General features: G+C 44.4%; 1 long non-coding RNA gene across 3 annotated transcripts in view; it reads left to right on the forward strand.

Moving 5' to 3' along the window:
• LOC128332041 (uncharacterized) overlaps window positions 1-13,832 on the forward strand; it is a 54,238-nt gene extending 40,406 nt beyond the window's left edge. For all 3 annotated transcript variants that reach the window (XR_008310527.1, XR_008310529.1, XR_008310528.1), the window contains 2 exons: window positions 8,387-8,436; window positions 10,820-13,832. This is a non-coding gene — a long non-coding RNA (uncharacterized LOC128332041). The remainder of the gene's footprint in view (window positions 1-8,386; window positions 8,437-10,819) is intronic.
• Window positions 13,833-16,376: the final 2,544 nt, after the last annotated feature.

Here is a 16,376-nt window from a genome sequence, read left to right on the forward strand (position 1 = left end):
AAGCACACACCCCGCCCCACAAGTTATGTGTTTTAATTTCATGTTTTAATTTCATGTTGTGAGCTGCCCAGAGAACAATTTGTTATGGGGTAGCTAACAAAGTTGTTCTTCATCATCATCATCATCATCACCACCACCACCACCTTAAATTTATTACTGGCTGATATCCAGAGCAGCAACCAGAGAAGCTGCTCCTAACTCTGCCAGATTGTTCCAGAACAGAGGGGAGGGGAGCAATTTTCGTTGCTCTTTCCTTTCTCCATAAATGCTCTTTTTACCTTCCAAAAATCCCTCAGGGACATATTTTTGGAAGGCAAAGGATACTAACAGAGGCAGGGAGAACAGTGAACATGGCTCCTCCCTCCTGCTGCATGCACACTCTGCTGCTTGGGAAGATTCTGGATGAATTAGGAGCAGCCTCTTGTTCAGGGGCGTAGCCAGCCCGCCAGCGGCCCATGTGCGGCTGTGGCGGGTGCCCCGATAGCCCCGCCCCCACATCTGATGTCAGATGCAGGGGATAGCCACGCCCCCGCATCTGACGCCCGACGCGGGGGACGTGGTCTGGCTCCTTGAGGCTCCATTCGGGAGTTGAAGTTTAACTGCCGAAGGGGCTGCGCGGCCCCTTTGGCAGTTAAACTATGGCTGGCGCTGCCTTCGCAGCGGCTGCGCAGCCCCTTCAGGAGCTAGTAAGGCTGGCGCTGCCTTCGCAGCCAGGAGTGACTCTTCTCTGCCTTTGCAAATGCAGCACCAACCTTAGTTTCGCTCCCGAAGGGGCTGCGCGGCGCCCGCTAGGGAGCTATACTACCGCCCCCGCATCTGACATCAGATGTGGGGGGCGCGTCGGGACCGCTCTCACAGCCCCTGATTGGTCAGTGGCCCGGGTTCTTTGAACCTGTTGGCCCAATTGTGGCTCCGCCCCTGCTCTTGCTGCTCTGGATGTCAGTCACTGTTTTCAGTTCAATTGGGCTGCGGTGCCTTCCCACTGCGCCCTCTCCTCCCACTTAAAGAGAGGCCTAAACATAGTTACATTCCTACATAGGAAGCTGCCTCCCACTGAGTCAGACCATTGGTCCATCTAGTTCAGTATTTTCTATACTGACTGGCAGCAACTCTCAGCTTTCTGGTTGGAATCTCTCCCAGCCCTACCTGGAGATACCAGGGAGGGAACCTGGGACCTTCTGCATGCAAGCAGATGCTCTGTCACTGAGCTATGGCCCCCTCCCCTATACCAGGCAGCGCACACATGTAGTCACCCATCCAAATCCAAACCAGGCCAGACCTTGCTCGCTACCGCAAGACCAGCTCTCCTCCAAGTGACATTAATCCACATAGTATTCTACACTAGGTTTTTAGATTGGGAGCATCAAATTTTAGCTTGGGAGCAACGCTTTACATACTTTGCAGAATATAATACATATTTTGAGCCAGCTAAATGTCCTGTCGATGGATCTGCCAATAAGTATAGGTCACTACACTGAGTAGTCCCAAATGACTAGTTGAAAGGGAAGAAGTAACAGCCTATAATAAGGAACTCTGCAATTACTCACAGTGTCTTGGAACTGGGCTTTCTAGCAGGGGACGGTGCAGTCATTTGTGACCTGTCAAAGCAAGAGAAGCAGAAGTCAGAGAAATGAATGGGGTTCGAGGCTGCATTCTTCTCCTCCCTAGTCATTTGGTCACCACATTGCAATTACTTCTCAAAGACAGCAGCTTTTTCACAGTCACTCAGCTGTAGCGCTAGATATACAGTGTCAGCTCCAGTGCTGATGCTGCCCGAGGTGAGGTCCATGCGCTGCTGGCCACACCCTTGACACTGGCAGCAGCATCAGGGGACAAGGCCAGAGCTGCCTCTTTCATGCACCCATTCCTCGTCACTGCCATGCGGATGGATTTTGAACTGCAGATCAGCTGTGTGGGAGGAACAAGCTCCCTTTTCACCCTCCTCACTGCTGAACCTGCAGTTTAAAATCCCATCCCCAATGGGGAAGAGCGAAGAAGGCCATGGAGACAGGAAGGGAGGGTGGCAGGGAGCCAGGAGTGGCAGGCAGGTGACGTGACATCTGGCCGGTGAAGGGCAGGTCACTCAAGCAATACTGTTATTCTGCAAGCAAAAGAGTTTGCTGACATTATGCTTGAAATGTATAACTGATTCCAAGTGTGTGGACAGGGCGCTTTCCAGATTGCACGCTATCAGAGTGTCACAATGGGTCCCTTAAGTGTGCTTCTGTACTGCCTGTGTTTTGACATCACAGCCCCTGTGTTGTAAGGAAGATGCCTTTCATATATCCGACACCGCCTTTTGGATTTTATTGCTGTGTCACAGCTCTATAATGTTGCATCTGCATTGCACACACACACACACACACACACAGACACAGCTGTATCTGCCCGTTGTAGGAGGCTTGTCCCCTTATAACGGCTCTCTAATGTGGTTTGAATTTGGGGCCACAAAACGTTGCAGTTTACACCGCTTTTTGCGGTGTAAGGCTCACAATCTGGAAAGTGCCCTGGTGACCAAATGATGGCCAAACTGCACATGACATGAGATCCATGGTTAGAAGACAGGGGCACCCTGGAAGCAGACCTTTTTAACTATCAGTCACAGGGGGCCCCAATCTGGGAAGCTGTTGTGCAGCGAGGGGCAGAGTCGAGACTTTCCTCCTGTGCTCTATTCATTTGAAACTTCTCTCCACTATACCAAAGCGGCCATTTGGGCCCAAAGTGGTGTTTTGCAAAGGAACTATTTCGGCGCTTTCCAGCTTAGCCGCTCAACAGCAGCAAAATGCTTCCATTCAGGCAAATCGCATTCAAAATGTAAAGAACGGGGGGAGCAGTCTCACAAAAATAAAAGTAAAGTGTGCCGTCAAGTCGGTTTCGACTCCTGGCGCCAACAGAGTCCTGTGGTTTACTTTTGGTAAAATACAGGAGGGGTTTACCATTGCCTCCTACCAGGCAGTATGAGATGATGGCCTTTCAGCATCTTCCTATATTGCTGCTGCCCAATATAGTACCTGCGGGGATTCGAACCAGCAACCTTCTGCTTGTTAGTCAAGCATTTCCCCGCTGCGCCACTTCAGGTGACTAACAAGCCCTCAAAACAGCAACTTCTTTACGCCGGATATACAACATCATAGTACTAAATCACAGTGATTACATTGAAAGCGAGGCATCTGACATATGAACGGCACCCTGCTGTCAGCGTAGGGACTGCGGTGTCACAGCACAGGAAGTGTGGAAGCACACTTCAGAGATACGTCCTGACCTTGTTGCAGGGTCTAATCTGTAAAGTGCCTTCCAGGTTAAGGCTGTCTACTAATGCCAGGTTTAATGTCATGTGTAGCTTGGTGCTCAGTATTTACAGTTAGTTCCTGAATGGACGAGTTAAAAAATAACTGAGGAACCCGATCTGGAACGGAACTCACATTTTTAGTTTTTGATTCTTTGCATTATGCTGTGTGTACCTATTTCTCTATTGTCCAGGGCTGTTTGTGTTATCGGTAAAACCAAAGGATGAATGGAAGGAAGGCATGAATGAAGGCATGATTGATGTCCCCCAAACGTCTAGTAGTGGAGGCATGCTTTCCCCCCAATATAAAATGAGAGGCACACTTTCTTCCTAGGTCTGCAAAGGCTTACTTTTAGAATGTGGAAGCATAATAGCCACCTGCCCTCACAGGAGCCCACCCCATGTGGTGTTTTCCATGAGCCACTGAGTTGAGGGCTGGGGCAGATCTACCCGGGGGAACTGTGTGCAGCAAAAACCCATCACACAATGAGACCAGGTTTTGGGGAGCCATGCACTACCTGCCTCTCTCTCTCTCTCTCTCTCTCTCTCTCTCTCTCTCTCTCTCTCTCTCTCTCGTTCTCTTTCCCTGTCACCATCAGTAGCAAAAAGCTGGCACATGGGCAAATGACATCACAGGCCAATGACATGTGCCAAGAGGTAACGTCATTAGCCCAAATGTTGGCCCTTTGCTGCCGGCAGCAACAGGGACAGAGGCAGGTAGGTGGTAGGAAGGCATCCCCCCCCCCAGCTTCCCTCATGTTCCTGCTGATTTTGCTTTTCCAGGACATTTGCAGAGTTCATGAGTTCTGCAAGCACAGAGGGCAGACACTGGTACAAAAAAGGAAACACACGAGACAGACCCAATCTAAACGAGGGTGCTCCATTCTCCACCCCCCCAAAAAAAAACCTCTTCCCCTTTCCCCTTTGAAGAGAGACAGAAAGTTCTGTTGCATGGCAGAATTGAGAGGGCAAGGACTGGCCTTGGTGGGGGGGCACTCAGAGTCTGTGAGCCAGGAGGCATTCGTTTCCCTTTGCCATATTAGCGGTACGCCCCTGGACATTAGAAATGTGATTTCTATACTGCCCTTCCAAAAACGGCTCAAGGCGGTTTACACAGAGATATAACAGACAAATAAGATTGATCCCTGTCCCCTAAGGGCTCACAATCTAAAAGTAACATCAGACAGACACCAGCAACAGTTACTGGAGGTACTGTGCTGGGGGTGGAGAGGGCCAGTTACTCTCCCTCTGCTAAATAAAGAGGATCATCATGTTAAAAGGGGCCTCTTTGCCAAGTTAGCAGGGGAGATGGAGGAGGGAGAGAATGGAACAAACTGAAACGTTATTAGGCTTGTGCATTTCGATTTGGGTACAAAATGCTTTGTGCCCAAAAATGGCAATTTCGGAGGTTTGGTAACGAAAACAAAATCAAGAATTAAAAAACAGAGATTTTTGTTTCCAAATTGAAATGACTGTGTTTCAGACAGAATGCTTTGTTCTTCGGAAAAGCATTGCAATTCAAATTGATTTCTCTGATTCTCTCCACTCCAGCTGAGTCATTGAGTGATTAGCAGGAGAATGAATGAATCAATTTATTACAGCCCTAGGCCATACAGAGAACATACAAAAATTAAAACAAAATTAATAGCAAAATATGCCAGCAGTAATATAATACATAATTATCATGACAAAACAATAGCTCCTAAAAATTAGATCTTAAACAGGATCTTAATCTAATAGCAACATAGAAGAATTTCGCCACCACCTTAGTAATCTCATTATCTTGATCCTCAAGACAAAAATTCAAATAAAAGAGGTCAGCTCTTCCTGGGAATTGCTCTAATAGAGGGAATATGAGTTCTTTCCTGGTATCAGAGTACAGGGAGCAATATAGCAGCACATGCGAAACTGTTTCAGGGAGGCCTGCACCACAAGGGCATAGGCCAAAATCTGACGATCCCTTGTTAAATCTTTTTTCCAAAAGGGCTGAAGGCAAGACATTCATAGGGGCCCTAGTGAAAGCTATCCTAAACTTTAAAAAGTGTAGGGAAGCTAAATATTTCGCACCTCTATTCCCCGAAGGGGGCATGATACCAAAAAATAGAGGAGAGCAGGTCCTATTTCCCCTAGAAACAAGATTCTGGTCCTCAATGTCATGAAGGCGTTGTATAAGTGTAACCTTCGCCTTCTCATTTCCCATGAGTAAAATTTCAGAGGGAGATAGACCCATTTGCAATATTTTGTTGTTAACATATGACAGCCAAGGGCTAGGAAAGGAGTCTCTCCATAGAAACAAAATAAAAATAAAAATAGGAGGGCTGCTGAATTTCCAAGCAAAGTTTAATCCATCTGGTGAAAGTAAGTCCTCATGCTTTAAAAAAAAAAATAGTAAGGGATCCAGATTTCAAACATAATGCTGAGTAAGGTACACATCTGGGTACCCCAAAGATAGACCTAAGAAATAATGACTGAACCGTTTCCATCTCTGATGTTACTCCCTGAATCCAAAGTGGGACGCCATAGAGTAATTGAGCTACAATCTTTGCTCGAAAAACTTGGAGAGCCATGGGTATATACTGGCCTCCTTTAGAATAGTAGAATCGCAAAAGATCATTGAGAGTTTTACGAGCAATAGAGATAGAATACAATCTTTGAGATTTCCAGTTGAAATTATATTGGAAATGTATACCAAGGTATTTGAATTTATAAACCTGCTCAATATTTTCCTTATTTACCACCCACTTATAAAGTTTCCTAGCTTTAGTGAAAACCAGGACCTTAGATTTCTCATCGTTAATAGATAAGTTATTGTCATTGAAATAATGGGCAAAGGCTGCCAGCAATCTAAGAAGACCAAGACGGGTCTGGGACAATAACACCGCATCATCCGCATACAACAACACTGGCACACGAATGTCAGCCAATTTGGGGGCGTGTGGATCTATCATTTCTAAACACTGCGCTAAATCATTGATAAAAAGATTGAACAATGAAGGGGCCAGAACACAACCCTGCCTGACCCCACGAGTGGCGGGGATTGAGTCAGTTAGTGCCCCATTGGGAGCATATCTGACTCGAATAGAAGAATTGATATGGAGCTGCATAATCAAGAATAACAATCTTTTGTCCATCGAGGATTTCCCAAGCTTAGACCATAATAATTCCCTAGGAATTAGATCGAAAGCAGCTTTTAAATACAGAAAAGCTGCGAAAAGTCTACCCTTGGGAGCACTAGAGTATTTACATGCTAGATGGTTCAGAATCATACAGTGGTCAAGTGTAGAGCGACCAGCTCTGAAGCCTGCCTGTTCGGTCCCTAGGATCTGCTGATCAGAAATCCATGTTTCAAGTTTAGATAACAAATAAAGGACATATACTGTGCCCACTACCGAAAGCAGGCTAATGGGCCTGTAATTAGACGGGTCAAGATGGGAACCCCGTTTGAAGACCGGAACCACTATTGTTATTCTCCACTTAGCAGGGAAGATACCTGTACTGTTTATTGCAGTAAACAAATTGGGGCCCACCAATCCACATTGGCTATCAAAACCTCTGGAAGAATAGCATCAGGACCAGGAGCGTTACCAGTTTTGAGATGGCTAAGCAAATCAACTATTTCACCTTACATAACCGGAGGCCATAAGGGTAGCACCTCAAATGAAGGTGGCACAGAGAGTTGCGTGGGTTGAGCATCATTATAGAGAGCATAAAAGTGGGAGTCCCATGTTCTGGCTGGAATCCTGCACAACATATGAGAATGGTTTGCCACCGAAACAATTTTCCAAAAAGCACGGCTGTCTTTTTGGTTTGTAGCCAATATTTGCTTGTCCCAGGTGTTTTTTAATGCCTGAGTCTTGGCAGATCTAAGGCTCCTTTTATAGGCCTTCTTTATAAAAAAATATGTTGGTGGAAGATTGTGATCTGAACTCAATCTATAATCTCTATATATGCCATTCAACTGATCACGCAGCCTCCTGCAATGCGAGTCAAACCAGTTATTAGGTCGTTTTCCATTATACACACAAAAAAAGTGTGGATAGCTAGAAAGCGAAATCTTTTGGAACAACATACCTTCTAGGTCCTCATATGCAATCATTGCTTGTGGACCCGGTTGATCTAATACAATTAAATTATACAAATTACTTCCCTCAGGGGAATCATATAAGGTATTCAGCTCATTTTCAATCTCCTTTGACCACCTGATTTTACAACCCAACTTAGCTGATCTTTGCTCAAACAAGCAAGGGAAAGGGGTGTCCCCCCTCACCCGAGGTAGATCTAAACAAGTGAGCATCGGGAGGTGGTCACTAAAAGTTTGCTCGCCCACCTCAAAAGATGTAACCTGGGGGAGCAGGGAGCGGGAAACCATAACATAGTCAACTACACTACTCCCTCGCAAAGAAATGAATGTATATTTGCCTGGAATATCTGGCAATATAGTACGGTTTAGTAATACGAGCTCAAACATTCTAGCCAAGTGGATCAGTTGAACTCAAGACCTATTGATAACTTGATCTTTTGATTGCCGAGTTGGTGCAAGAGATCCCTCAATGCAATCCCCCCAGTTCCATAAATGAGAAGCCATTAAGGCGCTGTCATCTGTACCGCATCTAGAATTGAAATCACCCATAAGGATGACCGCAGCATGCGGGTACTTTAGTATTGCTTCCATGATATATAAATCTAATTGTTGCCAGATATTATTGGATAAACTGGAGGTTTATATACATTGGGATATATACATTGAACAGCAATATATCCCCACTTAGAGCTTTAAGGAGAATAGTCATAGCATAGGGAGGAAGATCAGGCAAACGAATAGATTCGACGTTAAGGGCTAGTGATACACAACAAGCCAAACCCAGCTTAGACCTTCCCCTGTTGTTATCTGAATGGGCTTTCAATGCATGAACAATATAGCCACTAATATTCAAGTCTTCTTTGGACCAAGTCTCTTGAAACATTAAAATGTCCCATTGTTGCAAGAAGGTGATAAACTCCATATCAGACCTTTTCCCAAGCTACCCAGCTATGTTCCAACTAAGAATTTTCCAGTCAGATTGCCTACAATTTACATTATATTCCTCCAATTCAACGCAGGGATGTAAATCAGATGAAGTCTGAAGATAAGATATGCACAAATGGTTTAGGTAAGTATGTGTTGTATTCAGTGTGATTGAAATGCAATCTGACTTTGCAAAGGGATTTAGAAGAAAGCATTTTGAGACAGAAATACCCAAATATCTTTGGGAGCTCAATGCAATTCCAAAGCTCGTGCTAAAAGCCATGGTATAAAGTGCGTGGAGAAGGTTTTCGAGAAGCTGGTTAGGAAAGTTCTGAAATTATACAGGTTTTTCTTTCCAAAGGCTTAGAAAGAATCTCTTGACTTGTTCAGGGCTCTTTTGAAGAGCTCTTTTGTTTTTCTTCTGATTTTTATTATTTATAGTGGTGTCTAAGTTTTGATGCCCAAGTTGAGCAGTCTAATGTAATTTAGGCCACAATGTAATTTGGTGTGACATGATGTCTAAGCCAGTGGTTCACAACTTTTGCCATTGCAGGGACAGGTCATCCACATGGGACTACAAGAGACAAAAGGAGGGGGGTGGGGAATACACCTGTCAATCTATTGACATCCCCAGGAATCTTAGTTGCTTCTCTCTTTCTTGTAACTATGGTCCATGGTTTTGCACTTTCTTAAATGCAGTGATGATAAATCTCAACAATTCTGAACAGTAGGCTGATTTGTTTGGGCTACGGCTCACTCCACTTCAGTTAAATGAACATTTGAAGCTGTTCCATAGTACCAAGGAAGTTTTATTGTGTTTTTATTTATTTTTTTACATTTTATATCCCACACTTCCTCCAAGGAGCCCAGAGCAGTGTACTACATACTTAGGTTTCTCCTCACAACAACTCTGTGAAGTAGGTTAGGCTGAGAGAAGTGACTGGCCCAGAGTCACCCAGCTAGTATTATGGCTGAATGGGGATTTGAACTCAGGTCTGCCTGGTCCTAGTCCAGCACTCTAACCACTACACCATGCTGCCTCATTGGTCTATCTTGCGATCTCAAATGACCTATGGCCACTGTTCCATGGGGAGGGAGTGTTTTTATTGAAAGATTGCTTGAATCCACAAATGTGTTGTGCTGCTGTGCTAGTGCCACAGGGACAGGCTCCCCCACCCACTGCAAAATTCTCAAATAACTGTGCCAAAAAATTCAGTGTCATTGTTGTTCATCATTCTCTTCACTCTTTCAACTTGTTTATGTGGGGCTTCAGGGGCAAAACAGTGGGTTGGGTGGCAGTGCCCCAAGGGTGGTGCACCCAGATTACAAATAGGGCAAAGTGCTGATTTCTTAGGATTTTTTGAGGTTTACACGTCTTTAAGATTTTTCTCCATAGGGAATAATGGAGGTTTCAGCAGCCCCATAACTCCACCTGGGGGGCACTGGGGTGGCCTGAAACAAATGGTAGTGTAGTGCACAGAAGGTGCCAACCACCCCCCTGGATTGCTAACCCATTGGGCTACTGGGCTTTGTTGTTTCTGAAGTGTTGAGTTTCGATTCTCTGGTAGCAAATGAGATTTTTAATGAAAAACCATGCATCCACTCTCATATGCTACTAGAGAATCTACTCTCAGAACACCTCTAGAACAACAAAACCCTATACTTCATGGGTGGGCAACTCATGTGGGTGGTTGGCACCCCATGTGCACTACACCGCCACTTGCTCTGGGCCACCCCAGTGCCCTTCAAGTGGAGTTATGGGACTGCAGAAACCTCCATTATACCCTATGAGGAAAATATGAAAGACGTGTAACTTCATTAATTCTTTAAAAAAATCAGCCCTTTGCCAAATTCCTCTGAAAAAATTGTGGTAGCTTCCTTGTACCAACTCAGCACTACCACCAACCACATTCCACTCTGGGCCACCCCTCCCCTCCACATGAAGCTATACTTTTCCTGAAACCTCCATCATACCCTATGGGGGAAATCTGACGGATGCGCAAACTTCAAAAATTCACCAAATATCAGCAGTTTGCCCAATTCCTTTGAAATCTTTGTGGTAGCTTCCACTCATTGGGCACTATAACTCCCACCCACTCTTTTGACCATGTGACCCATTTTTAAATATGAATTAATTTGGATCCGGATTAATTCGGATAGAAAACAAAACTGGGATGATTCGGAAGGCTTTATTTCGGACAAAATACAAAATGGGGTTGAGTCACAACTGGCATACCAATTTTCCCATACATGAAAAAGGTTGTGCAAATTGTGCACATGGGAAGATTTGTACTCTGAAATAACAAAAACGGAGAAGGGCATAATGACAATAGGAGGAGAGGTTTTGGAATATGAAGGCTGGGGAATGTGTGGGTAGCTAAAGAACATGGCCAGAGACTTATGCAGCACACAGAAGCTCTGCCCATTGAACACTGGAGGATTTGGCAGACACTGTTTGCATACATTCAACTTTTCATCCACTGCCTTAAGGCCTAAATAATTGATTTGTGTTTTTTTTAACATGGAAGTGGACACCGAAATCCTGCGCTTGAGACCAGGTCCTGTGTGTAGAGTCTCAAGACTGCAGAATCACAGAAGACCAGGCATTCCTGAGCAAGGCTTACCGTTTTTCTTGAGGGGTGCCATCCTTAGTTGAAGAATGCTGAGAGCGTATCTGTTTGTCAAGAAAAAGAGAGGAAAGACCATGAGCAACCAACCACCACGTAAAGATTTCCTGCATCTGGCCAGAGCCAATGATTTGGGTGGGCAACCAAGAAATTGGTTTGTAAGCATTCCTATAATTATAGTCCTCCTAAAAAAGAGAGGTGTTGGAGCTCATTGTTGCTTGGATCTCCCAACTCTAATCCCTGTTGTGAGGAAATGCCTGTGGTTAGTCAGGGGTAAGGGAATGACACTGAACGTGCTCAGAGGCCCTACTGTCTTTGCACTCTTCAGGTCTGAGCTCTGGGATTAGGAACAGCAGCTGAGTTCAGCAGAAGTTGAGGCAGGATGAACTCTGGCTCAAATTAAAGCTCTCTACAAAGCATGAGTATTTGGCATATCCCCTGTCAATCAATTCAATTTATTACAGCCATAGGCCATACAGAGAACATACAAAGATTAAAAAAGGATTAAAAACACAATATGCGAACAATAATATAATACATAAAAACAGGACAAAGCAATAGCTCCTATGAATAAGACCTTAAACAAGATCTTAGTCTGATAGCAACATAAAAGAATTTCGCCGCCACCTTGGTAACCTCATTATTTTGATCCTCAAGGCAGATGTGAAAGTAGTTCTTCCTCAGCTGGAGGAGACCGTGTCTTTTGAGACATTCACTTCCCATCCCAAGCCCTTGGATATGGCAGTTAATAAATCCAACTTCAAAATGCATTTTTAGCTTACCTCAAACAGGCAAATGACTGAAATGATCATCGTTACCACTGCACTCACTGATATAGCAAACAGCCTTTTGCCATAGCCAGATTCTGGGATTCCCTGGCTTCCAATCTGCAAGGTGGGACAAAGGAAAGGAAAATGGAAAATAGGCTTTTTGTGTTTCTACTTTTTCTCCCCACCCCCAAATAAAAAACACCACTTGTATTGCTCTCTGTTGAGTTTGCTCTCATATGGACATATGCAATTGTCTTATACCAAGTCAAACATTGGTCCATTCAGCCCAGTACTGTCTACTCCATTTTACAGCTGCTCTCAGCCCTGAAGCCTTAACTAAGATGCTAGAGATTAAACCTGAGCTCTCCTGAATTCAAGACATGGGGAATTGCCAAACAGAGAACCACTCTATTTGAAAATTGAAGTTCACACAATTTCTCCACGGGGTGATCTGCCGAGTTTGTTGGCCATCGTGCAATTTCACAGCATTACCTGCTGACCATCTGCTACCAATCTATGACGGAAATCAAGTCTTTTGAGACCATCACAGATTGGCAGCAAATGGCCAGCAGGTGGTGCTGTGAAATTGTGTGATGGTTAGTGACATCATCTGAAGGCATCATGCAGAAGTGGTAAGAACCTCCATTTTCAAACACAATATTTCTTCATCTGGAAACACCCATGATTCAGCCACATGCTTCCTCTCAGATGCAGCCACAGGGTGTTTGCAGGCCCTAGAGAATGAACTTTTTGGCCTCTGTTTTCCTTATTAAATGTCATAACGTATAATTAAGAATCTTCTTTGCTCCAGCACCACAGTTTGTAACCTGCACCTGAGCTCCTCTGTTTCTGCTAATTTCCTGTTGCTGTTGTTTAATTTTAATTTGTTCCTCTTCATCATCCATTAGTCTCTATGTTGCTATGTTATAAAAACAGGTATACAAGAAAAAGGCTTAAGATTTGCATTCCTTCTTAGAATACCTCTCAAACCAAAGTTCAAAAGCAAATACTGAACATTTACAAAATCCTACAATCCAGGATAAAGATAGATGTTAGATTTTTTTTTCTGATTCCAGAGAGCTGAAAGTGGTATGATTGAGCCATTGTCATTCATGCTGTGCAAAGTCATTTTTATGGCACAGTGTCTTCTTTGGTCAAATAAGTTTTGCAGGTCTTTATAGTCCAAGCTGCAAAAATCGCCCCCATTCAAGGGAGGTATGTGTGAGTGTGAGAAAGGGAGAGCGAATGAGTGAGAGAGAGCATGAGATCACACAGGCCATGTGGATTCTTTCATTCCACCTTGAGTTCTCTTCAAAACCATATTATCAGCTTTCTAGTATGTGCAAAAACCTCATTCCACTCTACTTTGTCCCTTTCAACCCAGATCAACCTGACTCTGCCTCTCCTTGCCTTTGATTTCTTGCTTCTTTACATGCTGTGGCCCTTGGCTGCAGGCCATATCCACAGATGCTGATCCCTTGAGCCAATTTGCACCTACCCAGTCACAGCTGAGTGGCCCACTAACCACTTTCAGCCATTTTCCAGGAAGGAGTCAAACCAAAACTCAACCTAAACTGAAAAACGGTTTCAGAATTGTGTTCAGTGTACCAAAACTGCACCCAAATCTAAACTCTTGGTTGCCTTGAACTGGAGCCAAACCCCTTATCACAAAAAGTGGCAACTAGTTTATTTATTTATTTAACATAATTCTATACTGCCCCAAACTTGTGACTCTGGGTGGTTTACAATTAAAATCCTTTAGAAATTAAATCAATTAAACAATTAAAATCATTTAAACATTAAAATCATTTAAACATTAAAATCATTTAAAATTCCACATTAAAAATATTAAAACTATAAATCTAACTAAAAACCTGAGTGAATAAATATGTCTTCACAGTGACTTTTTAAAAGTTGCCAGAGATGGGGAAGCTCTTATTTCAACAAAAGGCTTTTGGTTAAAAAAAAAGTGGCTAAATAATGTGGTTCAAAACAACCTATTTAATTGTACGTTTTATATTTTATTTTCCTGTTCTTTTAATCCTGTTCCATGTATTTTGTTTGTAAAAACCATTAACAGAAATGAAAAATTCTGTTAAAATTTTAAATATACATTAAAAAGATTATATATATATATATATATATATATATATATATATATATATATATATCTATGAGAAATATATCATTCACACAACCACTGGGGCAGGGGATGGGGAGGGTGGCGGGAGCGGCAGGATCACAACTACCTTTCCCTGCACAACCTCCATTCCCTCCCAGGCTCACCATTCATCTGCCTGTCCACATGACCGCCACTGCAATGAGCAGTGCAGAAATCTGGAGGCTGGGAAAGCAAAACCTGGCCTCCAGGAATTCCACAGTGCACCACACGAGCAGCACTGTGCATTGAGAAACTCTAGAGGCTGGCTTGTTCCTTCCCTTGGTGTCTATCATTAAAATGGTTGCCAGCAGCCTGAAAGGAGCTGTCAGCAGCCCAGCTGCCCACATGACCAGATGGTGAGGGAGGAGGGTGCATGGACACCCTCCTACCTCACCTGGACTACCCAGTCGAGGACTGCTGGGATTGGGACCGATCCTGGTGCTTCTCATGAGCAGCTCTACCCAGGTTGGGCTGCACTGGCCCAGCTAGAGCTGGTCGTAAGAATGACTTCATTGTTTCTCAAGTGATATCATGGTACTTATTTTACAGATACAAGTGAGAGTTTGATATTCTTATTCTGCATGAGAGTTTGACATTATTCTGCATGAAATATATTCTGCAAAAAGGGTTTGGTATTTTCTGCATGAAATAAATTTAAATTGATTCAAAACCCATTCAAATTGACCGAATCAGTTACCAAACCACTTTTTAAAGGCAGTGCTTGCATCGTTGTTTACTGCTATTGATAGCTCAGGGTGTATACCAAAAGACTGGGGCCTGGCCATCATTGTACCAATCTACAAGAAGGGGTGCAGAAGCGACCCAGGCAACTATCGGCCGATTAGTCTTCTGAGTACAGTTAGTAAGCTTTATGCTAAACATCTCTATGGGAAGCTGAGGGACTGGATGGCTCAGGACAACATTCTCGCAGATGAGCAAGCGGTGTTTAGAGAAGGGAGGTCTACTGTAGACCATTGTTTTGTTCTGCATCATCTAGCACAGAAATACGCTCAGTCCTTGCATGTTGCCTTTGTCGATCTTAGGTTCGCTTTTGATTCAATCCCTCGGGACAGGCTCTGGGATAAACTGAGAGTTTCCTCTATTGATCGGCGACTCTTAGCCCTAATTAGAGCTTTACACGCATCACCAAGCATGAGGATTAGGTACAACCCGCAAGGAGGATTAACTAGAGCTATTCCATTTGGAAAGGGGGTCCGGCAAGGATGAGTGCTGGCGCCCCTGCTGTTTAATTTATACATCAATGATATGGTGACCCAGCTAGATAGTTGTGAATTCCATCCTCCGAAGCTAGCTGGAAGAAGTATCTCAGTGCTACTGTATGCAGATGATGCGGCCATTTTGGCTAGAACCCCAGTTGGGCTTAGGAGGGCCTTAGGGGCACTGGCAGTCTACTGTAAGACTGAACGGCTGAGTATCAACTACCAGAAAACAAAGGTGCTCTCCTTTGCTAGGAGACCCAAGAGACGGGTCTGGAAAATTGATGGACAAAGGATAGAGCAGGTCCAAAACTTTGTATATTTGGGGGTAGCTGTTCACTCATCTGGTTCAAGACGAGCCCATGCCTTGCACGTGGCCCAGGCCGCTCAAAACAGCGCCCGAGCTATTCTGCAGTTCTATAGATCCAGGGCTGGGCATCTTATCCCCGCGGCCATAAAACTTTTTCAGGCGAAACCATTGGCACAGTTATTATACGGTGCCCAACTGGGTCCCTATACAGATCTGTTCCCCTTAGAAGTGGTGCAGTCCAAGTTTCTGAGAGCATTATTTCAAACCCCTAAATGCACCTCCAATGTGAGGCTCAGACTGGAGGTGGGCCTCGTTAGAGTTGAGGCCAGATGTTGGCAAATGGCGCTGTTTTATTGGCTGAGAGTCCATTCCTCAGAGATAGGGCTGAGCCGCCTAGTCTTAGCGGACTCATACCAGTCGACTTGGAAGTGTTCACTGAACCAAAAGATGACTTCTTTGGGCCTCGATCAGTCCGCCCTGCTCACGCAAAGTTTGGAGACAGCTAGGAAGTCCATCAAACAGAGAATTGAGGATATTGAGAGACAGACAGACATGACAAGGGTACCTGATTTTCAGTGCCAAGAATCAGTTAGGTATTGCTTGGCCCCAGCACCCTATCTTACTGCCCTGGAGGTGCCCCCTCTTAGAAAAGCTTTCACCTTGGCAAGATGTAATGCCTTGCCTTCAGCCCTTTTAGAGGGACGATACAGAGGGATCCCCTATGGGGAGAGGCTTTGCCCATGCGGCGAGGGTCAAGTTGAAACAGTTACCCATGTACTATTGGAATGCCTGCTCTACAGAGACCTGCGCCGGGATTTCATTCACCCTCTGACAGTCAAATTCCCAGGTCTCGATCTACCTCAGATGACTGCCAGGCTCCTGGAAGGAAGTAATTCCTCTTCCACTAGACAGGTAGCCAAATTTTGCAGTGCAGCCCTTCGCTTTCGGAAGAGCCTAAAAATGGACAAATAAACGACACAATGCCAGAGCAATTTGTACT

The sequence above is a fragment of the Hemicordylus capensis genome, chromosome 6 (genome assembly GCF_027244095.1).
Source record: "Hemicordylus capensis ecotype Gifberg chromosome 6, rHemCap1.1.pri, whole genome shotgun sequence".
Classification (NCBI taxonomy): domain Eukaryota; kingdom Metazoa; phylum Chordata; class Lepidosauria; order Squamata; family Cordylidae; genus Hemicordylus; species Hemicordylus capensis.